Source organism: Octopus bimaculoides, chromosome 2 (assembly GCF_001194135.2).
Source record: "Octopus bimaculoides isolate UCB-OBI-ISO-001 chromosome 2, ASM119413v2, whole genome shotgun sequence".
Taxonomy (NCBI): domain Eukaryota; kingdom Metazoa; phylum Mollusca; class Cephalopoda; order Octopoda; family Octopodidae; genus Octopus; species Octopus bimaculoides.
Genome location: NC_068982.1, coordinates 135,826,725 through 135,844,208, shown reverse-complemented (window position 1 = coordinate 135,844,208; position 17,484 = coordinate 135,826,725). Strand labels below are relative to the sequence as shown.

The following is a 17,484-nucleotide window of genomic DNA, read 5'->3' as shown; positions in this document are numbered from 1 at the left end:
CAGTGGCTCTCATGGATTCTAAGCAGCAAAGGTGAAAGTAGTAACGTTTATCACTAAGTTCAATCCCTCAAAACTTTCGCCCCGCCTCGAACGGATGAACATGAAGACAAACTCATAGGTGCTCAAAAAAACCATCCTCATGGGAACAACTCATATTCTTCTCATGAGACTTCGATTAAAGCCTTTAGTTAAGGTTTCGCATAAAGAGAAATAACAACAAAATCTGTATTTTTTATCCTTGCAGTACAATGAAATTGAATAATAATAATAATAATAATAATAATAATAATAATAATAATAATAATAATAATAATAATAAATGCCCGGATGCAGTACCAGGCAGTGGCTCTCATGGTTTCTGATCTTTTGTACGTGGTGAACTACTCAGCCTGAACAAAATTCTAACTGGACCTCACCTGCATGGTCATGCACCTTGATGTAAGATCACCATGTCGCGCACATTTGCTTGTGATGTCTGTGCCTGGTGTACCCTTATCATAAATGATTGAAAAAGATTGAAATAGAATGTTTTGTAGAGCTTCTACAGAAAGTGTGATTATTAGGGACAGGAAAGATTATCGGGAGTGCCTTACGCACTGAAAAGGCTATTGTAAGTTTGTGGATACTTAAAGTAACCCGCTACCCACATAAGGAATAAGTACGAACTCAGCGAAATTAATAATAATAGTAGGAATAATAATAATAAATGATTAGTAAATACTCAGTACTTAATATCAAAAGAGGGAAGAAAGCAGCCTGTAGAGGATTGCGGTTATCAGCTGGAGAGATCATGGCTGAACCCGACGGTAGTGGGTATAGATATTTAGGGATTTTAGAGGTGGATGACATTCTACACAGAGAAATGGATATGAAGGTCAGCGAGGCGTATCAAAAACAGGTGAAGAAGGTGTTGAAATTCAATCTGGATGCCAAAAATCTGATTACCGCAATGAATATCTGGGCAGTTGCGGCGATCAGAGACATAGTGCAACCACCCTCAAATGGAGTAAGGACGAAATATCAACACTAGATAGAAGGACGAGAAAGTTAATGACGCTACATGGGGCGCTACACCCTAAAGCAAACGTAAACAAGTTGTATATCAAAAGAAAGAATGGCAGCAGAGGACTAATTCGTATAGACCATTGTAGAAGGAGTGAAAGAGAACGCTTGCCGAGTATTTGATAAATAGTGATGTAGACCTGCTCAACTATGACGCCAAAGATATGTATGTAAATGCAGATGAAATGATGGGCAAGGAAGGGTTTAACCACAGAGCTGAGGAGAAGAGAAAAGAAAACCCTGAAATGAGAACGCATAGACAGTTTGAAAGGAATACGCAGGACGTTAAGGATAATACAGCATCATGAGCATGGCTTGAGCGAGGTGATTTGAAGCGTACCACCGAAAGCTTGATCATTGCTGCACAAGACTAGGCTCTCACTATCAATTCAGTGAGGTATAACATCTATAAAACTTCTGACACCCATAAATGCAGACTCTGTAGAAAGAGTGTGGAAAATGCGACCCACTTGATAAGTGGATGTGAGAACCTTGCACAAAAAGCATATAAGCGCCTCCACGATAAAGTGCGTGTGCATCTTCATTGGCTTTTATGCCGTAAATACCAATATGAGGTAAGAGAACTGGTACGAGCATGTACCAAGTAAAGTTATGCAGGAGGATGGAAATTAACGATACTCTGGGACTATGATTTTCAGACGGATCGTGTAATGGAACACCGTCGGCCGGATATTATCATATTGAATAAGAGAGACAAATACTGTCATATCATTGATGTAGCAATACCAAATGACATGAACGTGTTTAGTAAAGAAGCTGAAAAAATCACCAAGTACTCCGAAACCAAAGTGGGAATGGAAAGACAACATGGAATGCGAGAGGGTAACGTAAAAGTCATACCAGTGGTGATCGGAGCGTTGGACTCAATTCCATTGAAACTTCAAAACTTCTTAAGGAAACTGGAAATCCCATGCAAGATTGATGTCTTGCAAAAAGCAGCTTTATTGGGAACAGCGCACATCTTCAGGAAAGTATTATCTGTCTGGTGGCCTTGTTGTGACTTGACAGATGACTGAAGACTCCGATGCATTTTTACTTACACTGTGTTACGAGGGAATAATAATAACAATAATAATAATAATAATAATAATAATAATAATAATAATAATAATAATAATAATAATAATAATAATGATAATAATAATAATAACAACAACAAAAATAATAAAGGAAAAATCCCAAACAATCAATCACCACATCTTCATGCATGATTTCAAACTGTATGGCAAAGATGAGACACAAGGGAGTTCCTTGGTGAACACGGTTCACTGTTTCAGTACTGATATAAGAATGGAATTTGGACTGAAGAAGTGCAGAATATCTACCTACAAATAGGCAAGGCACAGTCTCTAGCAGGGATAGAATTACCGAACAGAGACTCAAGGAAATTGAAACGGAAGGCTAGAAATAACTTGGTGTACTAGAGTTCAACAAGGTAATGGGAAAAAAAAATGAATGAGCAATTGAGGATGGAGTATTTCCGAAGACTAGCGTTGGTGTTGCTCTTAAAATTCATTGGATGGAATAAAATCCAAGCATTTAATAAGTGGGGGAAAGTGGGAATGGAGCGGGAGTGATAAAATGGCAAAAGCGAGTGGTGGGAAAAAATGGAGACCAAGAGCAGAAAAATATTGACAGTACACGGAGCTTTCCATCAAATGAGTGACGCCGATAGGCTGTACTTGTCCAGACGAAATGATGGGAGAGGTTTTATTATTTGCCAGGACTGTATCAGAGCAGATGAAAACAACCTAGGGAGGTATATAAAAAATGTTGTGGAGCCACTGTTGAAATATATGAAAAAGGCCGGAGTCATCAAAACTGAAAATTGTGTAACCAAAGAAAAATTTTAAGATGATACGAACCAAAAAATAGGCAAAGCACGGGAGGAAATGAAAATGTATGTTTAGTTTGCAAGAGATATGAACGCCAACCCAGATACGAAGGACCGGTGGCTATGGCTGAGAAAGAGTGACCTGAAGAAGATAGAGACAGAAGAAGCACTCACTTGCGCAGCTCAGGAATAAGTGTTATGGACCAAATATTTGAATTGTAGAATAGACAACACTACTAGTAGCGACATATGCAGAATATGTGGTGAGTGGGGTGAAACGGTATGGCACATCGTTAGTGAATGCCCGAAATTGACACAACGCGAATACAAAAGACGCCATGACAATGTGGCAAGAATGATCCATTGAGGGCTCTGTGTAAATCACAGCCTACAAAGTGTAAAGGCGTGGTATGAGAAAACTCCAGAAGGGGTCACCGAAAATGAGAATTGCAAAACCCTGTGGAATGCAATGATCCACTGTAATCACCCGAGCAGACATCGAAAACTGGACATTGTTGTGATGAATGAAAAAGAAAGATGTATGATAATCGACACAGCATACCCCGGTGACAACAGGATCAGTGTGAAAGATGAAGAAAAAATAAAACAACTATAACGATTTGAAGTGGGAAATACGGAGGTTGTCGTATTAAACAGAGCAGACGTGATACCAATAGTAATTGGTGTACTTGGAAGTATCAGCACTCAACTACCAACATGGCTGAAAAAGAGGGTGCAAGTGTAGAAGTAGAATACCAACAAGAATGAGCATTGCTTGGAACTGCAAGAATTCTTCGCAGGGTTCTTGAAGCATGGCTACTAAACACCTGTCACCTTAGTCTGCTGGCTGTGGGCAGCTGGCAATTTCCATCATACCCAGGAAAATGAGCTGTGAGTTTTCATACTATAATAATAATGCTAATTATTATTATTATTATTATTATTATTATTATTATTATTATTATTATTATTATTATTATTATTATTATAAATGCCCTGATGCAATACCAGGCAGTGACTCTCATGGCCTCTGATCTTAATTGATTGGAAGTGTTATCATGTACATTGTTTTGTCATGATATAATAGATGGTCTACAGCAAATATTCTGCTGAATATCACCTATGGTGGCTGACGTTATGTACATCTCTGACCATGAGCAGAAGTAGTGGGGGAGCTCAAAAGAATCCTTTGGGGTTTGAATAATTCACCTCTGGAAACATGAGTGTTTCCTTTATCATACACCAGGGATCTTTTAAGCAGGGTGGTTTTCGCAACTTGAAACAATTTCTAACTGGGTCTCACAAGCAACGTCATATAATATTTATCTTGATATGACATTCCTATGTCACTCACATCTGATGAGTGACATCATGTGCCTGGTGTACCCTTATCGGACAGGTCGTGATGATGGATGTGTTGGGCTTCGTATATTTGTACCCAAGCGTCTCTTTGATGGCATACGCTGCTCACCTCCATAATAATAATAATAATAATAACAGCCACTATGACAATAACAGCAACAATTATAATACTAATGATAATAACAATAATGATAATAGTTACAATTTTTAAAAACTCAAAAATATTATATTGTGGAGCACGAAATGAAAAACTATACGTGTAATATTTGGGGAACTAAGAGTTAAAAATGTATTTTTAAAAAATGAGCTATACCAAGTCTCAAACTACTTCCTATTGTCCATAAACGTAGCTCCACTTGCTAAAGCCCATATCCTTCAAAAGAAACATATAATTCAATATCACAACTTAAACAACAGACCTTACATATGCTCTACACCGTAACCACTCAATAAAATATGAGAATCTGCATAAACCTACTTTACACTATCACCACCCCAAAAAACCCCACAAAAATGCTCACAACAGACAGTATAACGCGAACGTGTCACACAGCTCACACTCAGCCTACAGTTGCAGCAATTTAATCCTATACCAATGGAAGATGACATTCTAATTAAAATAGTTATATGATACTGTAACACATAAACCTGAAGTACAGAGCATATACGAATTTTATACAGCGGTCAAGAAAACAGCACAAAAAGTACATCGTACATATATTACACGACACAGCAAGCAATAAAATACCAGGAGAAGCTCCAAAAATATTCTGTAGCAGAACACAAACAGAAGAAATTTAGTAACACTGGCTTACAATCCCAAAATACTATGCTGAACAAGTAAAAACTCAGAGCACACGCACGCATACACACACGCACACACACATGCACACTCGCACGCATGCAGACACATATAGAGAGTCACACACACACACAAGCACATCACAATCGAATAGGTGCATCTGGTGATAAAGAAGAAACTCACATGAAGTTGTCAATAATAATAATAATAATAATAATAATAATCCTGTCTACTATAGGCACAAGGCCTGAAATATTCGGGAAGAGGACTTGTCGATTGCACCGACTCCAGTATTTCACTGGTATTTAATTTATCGACCTCGAAAGGACGAAAGGCAGAATCGACCTCGGAAAAAATTTTAACTTACAAAGTAAGAAGAGACAAAATGGCGCTAAGCATTTTGTCCCGGCGTGCTAATGATTATTTTAGCTCGCCGCTATGATAATAATAATAACAACAATAATAATAATAATAATAATAATAATAATAATAATAATAATAATAATAATAATAATGAGAAAAATAAGAAGAAGAAGAAGAAGAAGAAGAAGAAGAAGAAGGACAACAACAACAACAACAACAGCAACAACAACAACAACAACAACAACAACAACAACAGCAACAACATCAACAACAACTACTACAACAACATGGCTGTGCAAAAGAGTAGGGCTGCGCGCTGACTGACAACATGGATATGCTACAACGGGCTCTCAATTCAAAAACAAATCTACTCTAATAACATCGGTGTAATGAGATGTTAATCTTGACCAGCAGAATGTCATAAAAGCATTAGAGTCAGCGGAGAGCTATAAATACCAAGGGGTATTTAAAAGTGATGGAATCAAACATTCAATGATGAGGGAAAGGACCATTGATTGTTATCGCAGAGTAAGGAGAATACACAAGACAGAGCTGAATGCAAGAAACAGGATCGACGCGATCAATATTTTAGCCATACAGTTTCAATATCATTAACTGGTCAATTACTGAAATACGTAGTCTTGACAGAAAAATACGAAAATTCTTGAAACTGCATAGAATGCACTGCCCTTTACCTGCCAAGAAAAGAGAGTGGCCGTGAAGTTTTACAACTGGGATTAACAATGAAGATTGCCACAATTGGCGTAGACACCTACCTGAAAAACTCTGATGACTGGATGTTCGAACATGTCTTAAAGCATGAAAACGAGACAGCATCATACTCAGTAACGAAACAGGCAATGGAACATCTAATTGAATTCCAAATACAAAAAATTCCAACATTAGACGTACTGGAAAAAAGCACAGAAAAAGCTAAGCGTATGAAAACCCGTGCTAAAACTGCTGCCTTAGGTATTCTTACTGGTAAATGGCAAGAAAAGCCTCTAAGTGACAAATATTCAAAGAGAGCAAATAATGCCGATGTTGACAAAGCCCTTACCTATCAACGGTTAGTGTCTTCTGGATTAAAATCAGAAACTGAAGGGTTTATCATCGCAGCCCAAGATCAATGCCTACCTATAAGGAGCTACTAGGCCAACATATTAAAGAACGGCAGTAGCCTAACATGTATATATTAACAACAAAATGAAACCTTTGATCATGTTGTCTCCAAGTGCAGTCTTCTTGCGCCTACAGAGTTTCTCAACAGGCATGATTGAGCTGCACAATATATTCACTGAGTAATTTGAAAACAGCTGGAGTTGCTACATCATAAAAGCTTTTGGGAACACAAATCACCTCCAGTGCTTGAAAATGATCACATCTCACACCTCTGTAACTTCACCCTTCAAACTAACAGAAAGATAGATGCAAAGAGGCCAGACATTATACTGAAAGACATCAGACAAAAATCATGCCTCCTCATTCATATGACTATCCCAATCGACATAAATGTATCTGTCAAGACTTACCGAAACTGCGCAAGTCTAAAGATCTTGAAATAGAAATTGGCAAAATGTGGAAACTCAACGCTAAAATAATACTTGTTGATAGCAAAAGGGGTTGGTTTCTACCTAGCTCAGATACCAGGAAACCTCAAAACGGCAGAAATTGAAAAGATAGTACTCATAGGAACTTTTCATATCCTAAGTAAATTACTGTCTATGTAATCTCAAATTTTAAAACAAACTTGTAATATTCTTATGTTTTCTTATACATTCTCTAGAACAATACTATTTGCTAAACTAAATATATAACACCCTAAGCATAACACCAACTTGAACTTCTTACTCGTTGCCTCTTGAGGTCTCTAAGTGAGACTTAGTCAACTTGAAGAAATACAAAGCAAGCGGAATGCGCTACTCGACTTGAAGAAAATTGTAACTGGGCCCCACCTGCGAGGTCATGCGCTGTTTAACTTGATATGAGATCACCATGTCGCGCACATATGGTTGTGATGCATGTGCATGGTGTACCCTTATCAGACGGGTAGTTATGATGGGTATACTGGGCTTCGTATATTTTACCCCAGTGTCATTTTGCTGGCATGCACTGCTCTCTCACTCAATAATAATAATAACAAACCCCAGGAGTCACCGAAAATGGGAACAGCAAAATTCTTCTGGACTTGGACAGCTGACACTTTCCATCACACCCAGCGAAATATGTGTGAGCTGTCCACAGTCAGACAAAATGGTTTCAAAATTTCCCACAAGGGCAGTTATTGTTCGGGGGTGAGAGGGGATAGATCGACTCCAGTGTTTCACTGGTACTTAATTCATCAACCGCGAAAGAATTAAAAGCAAAGTCGACCTCCAGTGCTTGAAAATTATCACATGTCAATCCTCTGGAACTTCAAACTTCAAACTGACAGAAAGACAGATGCGAATAGGCCAGACATTATATTGAAGGAATTCAAACAAAAAAATCATGCCTCCTCATCCCTGTGACTGTCCCAATCGACATAAATGTATCTGTGAAGACCTACCAAAAACTGAGCAAGTGTAAAGATCTTGAAATAGAAATTGGCAAAATGTGGAAACTCAATACTAAAACAATACATGTTGTTATAGATGCCCTAGGAATGATAGACATTCTCTAAACAAAACTTTGTGGAAAACCAAATATATGGCACCCTAGTCATAACACCAACTTGAACTTCTAACTTGCTTCTTGAGGTCTCTGGGTAAGAACTGCAGTCAACTTGTAGAAATACAAAGCTAAAGTCAATCATATAATAATAATGATAATAATAATAATAATAATAATAATAATAATAATAATAATAATAATAATAATAATAATAATAATAATAATAATAATAATAATAATAATAATAATAATAATAATAATAATAATAATAATAATAATAATAATAAAAGATGGGCCACAGCAAATATTCTGCTCTAGACTACAGATTTGCTTGTCAGTTGCTTGACCTTAAGCAGCTCAGTATCTCCCTTTGTAGATGACGAAATGTGCAGCTCTGATCACAAGAAAAGGTAGTGGGGGAGCATCATAGCCGTGTGTTGAGAGGCATTCTTTGATATGTGAATGATTCACCTCAGGTAACCCCAATAGCGGGGCATATGCAAGATTTCCCGTAGTAATCTGGCGCCTCCAAGGGATCATAATTCCCTGTTGCAATTTTTTCGCCTAGAAAAGTATAGCCAGATTAGGCCCATTCAACCTCACAAGCCTTGCAGTTCCCAGCCATCTTTCGATAAACATTCTGGAAAAGAGCACCTTGCTCTCCAACACCACTATCGTCTTCACATAATATGTGAAGGAATCGATGAGCGTTTGGACAGATAGGAACACGTCTTTTTTCAACCTTTTCAGAAAAGTCTACCACACACCCTCTTTCACTCCAGCTATTAAGTAGAGTAAGATTTCCGCCCACTTTTCTTCCAAAGCATGATAGTGTGTCGATCTTCTCCCTAATCTTGGCGCTCAACTGAATTCCTCTTATACAAGACAGCAACTGCTTGACACAAGACCGCATGTCGTCAATGCATAAACACTGAACGATTGCGTGTTATAGTATCGTCCCTGTGCGTGCAGGTTCGGATGTTGATGTTGACACTCCCATAGCTGAAAAGCTTGTCTCAAGCAAATTTGTACCCCGTAGTCTGGCAATGAATTTTGAAAGTAGTCAATAGTCTGCGATTTAAAAGTTCTGCGGATGGGACAATTTAGACCATTCGATGTCTCGAGTCAACCTCAAGTTCATACCTTCAACTAAGCCCCTATAGATATTTTGAGGTATTCTTCCCCTAACAGTTTTGTCCGGCTAGAATATTACTGTGGGCACCTAGTAACATTCTAGATGTCAAAAACTCTGTTTTTGTTCTAAGTTTGAACTATGCCACTCGGTAAATAATTCTTGTGGTAGTTGATTAACTCAGAACAACACCCAACATTTTACCCTAGAAGTCGAAGCATTTTGAAATTGAAACACGTATTTTCGACCTGCAGAAAAAATGCCATTCTATTTTCTTCAAGAGTCCTTCGAAATATTCTGAAGATATTTACTGATTGGAAATGTTGATATGTACATGTTGATATGTAGTGGGGGAACATCATATCCATGTGTTAAGAGGAATTCTTTAGGATTTGAGTAATTCTCCCTGGAAACTAAGTTTTTTTTTATTCATCATACTTAAACAACCCTTATTCAGGGAACTTTTCAGCAGATCGAGTCACTCGACTTGAATAAAATTCTAACTAGGTCCCATAATATGTGAAGGAATCGATGAGCGTTTGGACAGATAGGAACACGTCTTTTTTCAACCTTTTCAGAAAAGTCTACCACACACCCTCTTTCACTCCAGCTATTAAGTAGAGTAAGATTTCCGCCCACTTTTCTTCCAAAGCATGATAGTGTGTCGATCTTCTCCCTAATCTTGGCGCTGTTTATCTTGATATGAGGTTTGCATGTCGTGCACGTATGCCTATGATGCATATGTCTGCTGTACCCTTATCAGGCGGGTCGTTATGATGGGTATATTGAACTTCATATATTTGTACCCCAGCGTCACTTTGATGGTATGTACTCCCTAAATGATGAAAGAAGAAGAAGAAGAAGAAGCTAAAGGAGTTGGGCAGGAAGAAAAGAACGCTCCTAAAGATACACAGAGCCCATCATCTACGTGCAGACACTGATCACCAAAATATGAATAGAAAAAATAGGGGAAGGGGACTGATAAGTATAGAAGAGTGCTTACGTATCGAACTCGCGAGCTTAATGAGATATCTATCCCAAAGTATGGAAACCTTGCTAGTGACAGTTAGGGATGAGGGTGTATTGAAAGCAGAGAGAAATGGAAAAAACAAAGGAAGAAATACAAAAAGGGCACGAAGAATCATTTCGCAACACGGGATTACACAATCAATTCCATGTCGCCACAAAAGAAGTTGCTGACTGAAGAAGGAACACTGAAAAAAGAGACCGAGAACACTATAGTGGCAGCGCAAGACCAATCTTTGACCACGAACTGGTCGGTCAACTTTCGGAATGAGCAAGTGTATCCGCTCTGCCGCATCTGTAATAGACTGGAGGAAACCATTGACCATAGCACGAACAAATGCCCTAGACTTCCCCAAAACTACTACAAGTTGTGGATAAGGTAGCTACATTGGAAACAGCGCGAAAAGTGAGGGCTAGAGAGAAGCAAACGTGGTATGACCACAAACTGCAAGGAGTGGTGGATTCGGTGACTTTCAAAGTGGTTTTGGATTTCCTAAACCAGACAGATCAGGTGCTAGGGCATAACAGACCGGACCTAGCGGTGGTAGACAAGATGCAACACGCACTATATAGTTGATGTTGCATGCCCCTTTGACCCACGAATAGTCAAGAAAGAAGTAAAAAAAATAGATAAATACAACCTTAAGTACTAAATAGCCCGGCTATGGAAGATAAAAAAGGTAAAGATACTGCCAATTATTGTTGGGTCCTTTAGGACAGTATCAGTAGGAATATAAAGAAAATCGGAGTAGAGTGCCCAGTAGAACTGTTACAAAGGGTTTCCCTCGTTAACAAGGTCAGAATAATGAGGAAAGTATTAGATAGTTGAAAAGAACAGATAGCATGGTACTGTAGTCTGCAGGTAGTAAACCCGCTATACATGTAAAACTCGTGGAGCTCCAACAAAACCCGAGATAACAAGAAATAATAATCATAATAATAACCCTTTCTACAAAAGTCACAAGTCCTGAAATATGGAGAGAAGGACTAGTCTATTACAACGACTCCAGTGTTCAACTGGTACTTAATTTATCGACCCGAAAAGTTTCGACCAAGGTGGAATTTGAAATCTGAAGCATGAATGTAAAAGCAGCATTATTTGTTACTAGGGAAAAGTGTAAGATTAAATATGAATAAGAAAGCATAGGTTACAAATCTATTGACTGCTCCACAAAATATTTGGCGGATTTCATTCTGAATTAAGTACCCCATATATCCTCGCATAACTTTTTATTGTTTTTAATTTTCAGAAAATGTTTGCGAATCTGTATTTTACACACGGGAATTCGTATGCTTATGCAATTTTTTTTACTGTTTCAATTTCCACCCGCAACCCCTATAAATCTTTAAATTTCCACTCCTTCTCGAATGTTCTTAAATCATAGTTTTAAAAGACGGACAATCCGACTCTGCCTTTTCATTTCTGTTTATGATTTTAAAATAATTTTCAGACGAAAAAGGTATGAGACTTAAAGGAAATTTGGCTATTGGTTTTAGCACTTCCCACTGCTACCTGGTACCGTCCTCGTTTCTTTGTCAATCTGATATGTATTGATGTTTTTCAATATTGTTCTCCCCAAAATCACATTTAATAGAATTATGACGCACCCAAGGGTGGTCCATTGCTGGGATTTAAGTAGAAAAACCTTGTTGTGATTTAGATCCCACAGCCCGCACCAATTAACTGGGTATGTGTAACAAGAGAAAAACACTTGCTAAGAGAAAAATATGCTCCTAAAATAAATTGTTTTATATACATGTTTTAAACCACTGTGGATAAATCCCAGCAATGACCTAGGCTTCTGCAAAACGGTTAAGCATATTTAAATCTAATTTGAGCATCCGTAATGATTTTTTTTTTGGGGGGGGGTATGAAAAAAGTTTAATGGAAAACTTTTTTGCATAATCGTTCGATTTCCAGTGTGTAGAACATAAATTCGCAAAAGAATTCTGAAAATACCAAAAAGTGGAAGTATTATGACAGGTTTCATGTTGCTTCGATCCAGGATCTATAATAGGTCATGCGTAAGCGTGAATATTTTTAACTATTTGAATTCGAATCTCAAAAATTATTTTGAAATTATAATCAGAATTAGAATTTTCTGTAATATTCTAGTCTAAAGCTGAGAATTAATTTAAACCTAAAGCAACATGAATTTCACAATATATTTCAAGCTGTTTACGCGAAAGTTTCCTGATATAACTTTAAATAATATTAAAACATCATGAAATTAAACTGGTTAATAACCTTTATGGTAAAACGCGATAATAATACAAATATTAAATTACCATACTGAAATATGTACTAAACTGTGAGAAATGAACAAAAACTACGTATTGGGATAGGATCTTTCAAATGTACGATACTATTTTGTATATTGATGTAACGATATGACAATTTATTGATATAAATAGTACAGAAAAGTAAGCGCGTAGTACGTAAAATTGATGATGACCTGTCCTTGCGGTCTTCCTTATCCGAATGCTCATTTTAATAGCTATTTATTCGCAAGGCCGTGCATGGGTAGATCTACGAGTATCGTTTAAACAACGTGTAAGTGGTTGTGTTTTCCAAAGACACGTCTAATTTTAACGTACTTCTCAGGTTGAATAAACATGTAAAAGACTGGATTTTCAAGATCAATCCATTTGACGAGCTTCTAAACACTTCCCGTCTCCCCAGTTTTACTTAGAAGACATGGGTCGACACTGGACTACAAAATATGACACAACCAAAATATTATGATGACTGACTGAATTCAGAACTTAGTGATTAGATGGCAAAATTTTTAGCCATTCAGCTATACAGCGCATACATAATATGCACACACATACACATGCAGACGAACAAACATGCATACATATGGACTCACACTAACACATATATTAGATTTGTTGAATAACATATTTTAAATTAAAATAGGCTCATATCTGCTGAAAATACAGTATATTAATTATGAAATATTTTCTACCAATAATATAAATAGTAATTTAATTACATGCACGCAAGGCAGTTTCTATAAAATATAGTTATGTACCGTCATATTTAGCGTGTTTATGTACATTCAGACAAGGAAAGACGTGTCACTGTTAAAGGTGTCTCGGGAGAAACTCTCCTTACACAAAGCCTCGATATAAACACCACTCAGCCATAATCAGTATCACGTAGTGAACAAACGTGTCTTCGTCATTACACGTCATCAACTATATATCTAACCGTTATTTCGTGGTGTGTGTAAGAGCTGGTTGGCCTTATATTAAAATAGCAAATTATATATTTGCTGACGTCTAAAAGTTTGCCTTTGTGAAGTTGGAACGAATGAATGAATCGGATGTGCACTTGGCAGTGTTACAAGATATATAGTTATGTAAGTCATTTTTTAACATGTTCATGTAAATTAGGACATTGAAAGACAATACACTCCACAATTTGTCTAGGTGGGGGGTGGATTTTCATTTGTACTAATATAAGAGCGACCAGCTCTTTGTGACAATGAATAACGGATCAGCATATGTGGCTAATGAAACTAGCTACACATAAACGGAAGTGTCAGGTGACATCTCTCAGGTCTACTTGTGTGTGTTACACCCATATTGTCTAGTAGGGGAATTTTCTTCACCGGAGACAATTCGGGGATTTCATTGTCTACCCATGTCCGAAAGTATATGAACATGCTAAATATGATCCTACGTAATTATATCTGTTAAAATTCTGATTAATGCGTATCTAATTAACTTATTTCCAGCTTGACAAAGATTTTTGCTCATCCACAAAGGTATTATTCGGTTTGCTAATAATAGAGTGAACAGCTCTTAGTGACTATCAACAACATCTAAATATAAGCAGCAAGAAACACATATTCGCTGCGGTCCGCTGACGTAATTCATAATCTGATGATATATTTACTATCATATTGTCTGAATGTACACGAACACCTAAAATATGACTGAACATACCAGTATATTGGATAAAATTTATAAAAGTATAATTCTAAAGAAAGTCACCTAAAGTTAAACAGTAAGGCATTACTTACAGAATTACCGTAAATTAATTTTTGAAATATTCAGCCAAAACTTTTCTCGATCCCAAAAATTGTAACACAAAGTTAAACAGTAATATCTGCTATAATCTTCCAAAACAGAAAATTCAATAATCTAGAGCCATAGCAGTAATGGTTACTCTTAATAACTAATTGTTTAAATTGAATTTTATAAGCAAAATATTTTTTAAAATCCTATTCGAGGTCTCAGGTCAATGCGTACTCTAAATCCGTTAAGACTGCGATTTCTCTTATATCACAATTCTGCATGAATATATATACATATATCGGTTCTTAATATTCATCCCCACAAGACGGGAAAAACTGTCTTTGTTCGCATTTTCTAATCGTATGATTTTCTGATGGCTTAATCTCATCTATTTTAGTTTTTTTTATTATTTTTTTTATGTATGTGTGTAATACGCCTGCTGAATAGCTATCTCGTCTTGACTGATTAAAATCTTCCAATTGTATTATTCTTTCCGCTTGCTGATATAAATTTTTTTGTTTGTTTGTTTATTATTACATTGCAACGATTATTCGCACTATGCTTTTCATAGTTATATATCATTATTGCTATTAACATTATTATTATTATTGCTATTATTATTATCATTATTATTTCACTTTTCATTGTTGTTGAGCTGGAAGAAAAAAAGCAAATAAGGATTCCTGCGTAGTATAAGAATTGATATGAAACATTTCTTTTAATTTTAATGTATAAACATATTGCACTCGCAACTACAATATAGTCATGGTTATATTTGTAAGGATTCTTCCAGGATCGCATGTTTTCTGGAATATTTGAGTAGGCAACGTTCAATAATGCACTGAACATACGACAAGCTCTTTTCAGATTCGTGTTTGTAAATTTTCTATTATGAACATAAAAATACTAAATCGAAATAATAGCGGTAAACATATTAACTGACAACAAGGCTCGTTTTTATTTCTCTACCAGATATATATCATCATTACCAAAATGAATGGTTTGTAAAGACTTGGGTATATATATATATATATATATATATATATATATATACAGTATATATATCATAATATTGCTTTATATTCTTTCCACATTTAGAGTTTACCATATATGTATTTATCTATTCAGAAAAATTGTAAGTATTAATATAACATTTGATACAAAGATATCTTTAGTTTGACTACAACTTTGGTACCAGTAATTTACAAGAAGCATTCATAACTTATTAGCTTCGTTTACAAATAATTAGCTTATTACACCATTGTTAGAGCTAATTACATATATTAATACAAACTCACCTTCATATCTACTTGAATATGTATGTGTATATATATGTTTGTAAACATATATATATATATATATATATATATATACATACACGGTGGTGCATCAGCATGGCCGCAGCTCTGAGCTGAAACTTTGAAATGAAATACGAACTTACACACATACACACTAACACTTACACACTAACACACACACACACACACACACACACACACACACATATATATATATATATATATATGTACATGCAAAGAGGTCCGACATAATCAACCACGTGTATTACCACAAGCTCATTTTTGAACGGAATAATTTACATGAAATATTCCTACAACCAGTGAGACACAGAAACAATTGTAACAAGTATTAATGCTGTTCGGTATACATTCGATTTTGTTATTTATTTAAAATGCTACTCCTTGGAATATTTCCATACATTGGTTTTAGCGGTAAGGCTGATGGAGTCCCTACATTTAGTGAATTTCCAATCCATTATAAGTATGAAAATGTGGAAAACTAGGCATTGGAGTGGAATGTTGAGTAAGATAACCCGAGGAACTACACTATATGTGTGTGTGTGTGTATGTGTGTTTTGTGTGTGTGTGTGTGTATGTCTGTATGTTTATATGTGTGTGTTTATTTGTGTGTGTATATATAGCGAGAGAGAAAGAGAGATGCATGTATGTATGTATGTATACAGATGTATGTAGTTATATATGTATGTAAACTAAACGCACAATTATGCGTTCAAAACAAGGTTGCAGAAATAGCACTCGAATACCTAGGTTAGAGCAAAATACTATTCAATTCATCATCATGGGTTTTAAATCTGGGTTTTGTCCCTGTTAACGGGGGTGGCCGGATCTACCGCAATGCCATAGCAACCGAGTTAGACTGATAGGTGCCTATTCTCCTTTGCTATCATGAGGATTTTTTGTAGCTGGATTTTTTACAGGGAGCATGCCCTTGCTAACTCCCAACCTCAGTTTCTACATATAAGTGGTCCCGAGATCAAGGCCTCTACCACGATTTTTAAGAAGTTTGGTGGCAATCTAGCTCAAGAAAGCAAGGACGCTACTCCCTGAGACCCGTTCCGGAGTTCCCCTACAAAATCTTAACATATTGGTACTAAGCGATTCACGTGACTTTCTATTGACATTTGAGTTAATACACAAAATGCAATTTCATATCTTGTGACTATATAAGACTTGTAGCCCACCGGCAGGCATTTATGCATCGTTATTTTTTTAAATATGTAACCCAATAAGAATTAAATACTAATTCGTTGAACTAGTATCTACAAAAAATATAAAAACTCACAGCTAATAGAATTTCAATATTCTGTATTATCAAAACTGTCTGACAAACGGTCACGTGATTACGTATATCGAAAAGCTGAGTGAATATGGCTACTAAAATGATAAGAAGGTGATTGAGTTGTGAAACCAGGCAACGCAAATAGAGAATCAACAACACATTCTCCAAACTGTATTTTATGGAAAATCAATAGAATTTTAATAAAACAAAAATTAATGCAAAGAGAATTTAAGCATATTGCGAAGTTATAATAACTTGCTTTGAATGTGATGAGAGATATTTTGCTATAAAGCATAAATTATTAAGTTTCATAAAAATACAAGTTATCTTCTAGTGGAAGCCTTGAAATGTTCTCTTTGAACCTAATGTGGGGAAGAGAGTTCCATGCATATTTAGAACACTCTCTTGTTCTAAAGAATCAACTCACGGAATAAACTTAGATCCATATACGCGCACACACACATATTAATGTGGATGTACGCATACATACATACATACACACATACATACATGCATACATACATTCACATACATACATATATTTATATGTGTGCGTGTGTGTGCATATATATATATATATATATATATATATATATATATATA

At 36.2% G+C, this 17,484-nt stretch overlaps 1 protein-coding gene across 2 annotated transcripts in view; it reads left to right on the top strand.

Moving 5' to 3' along the window:
* The window catches only part of LOC106874007 (uncharacterized), a 101,180-nt gene that overhangs the window by 76,476 nt on the left and 7,220 nt on the right, over positions 1 to 17,484 (top strand). The window lies entirely within an intron of this gene.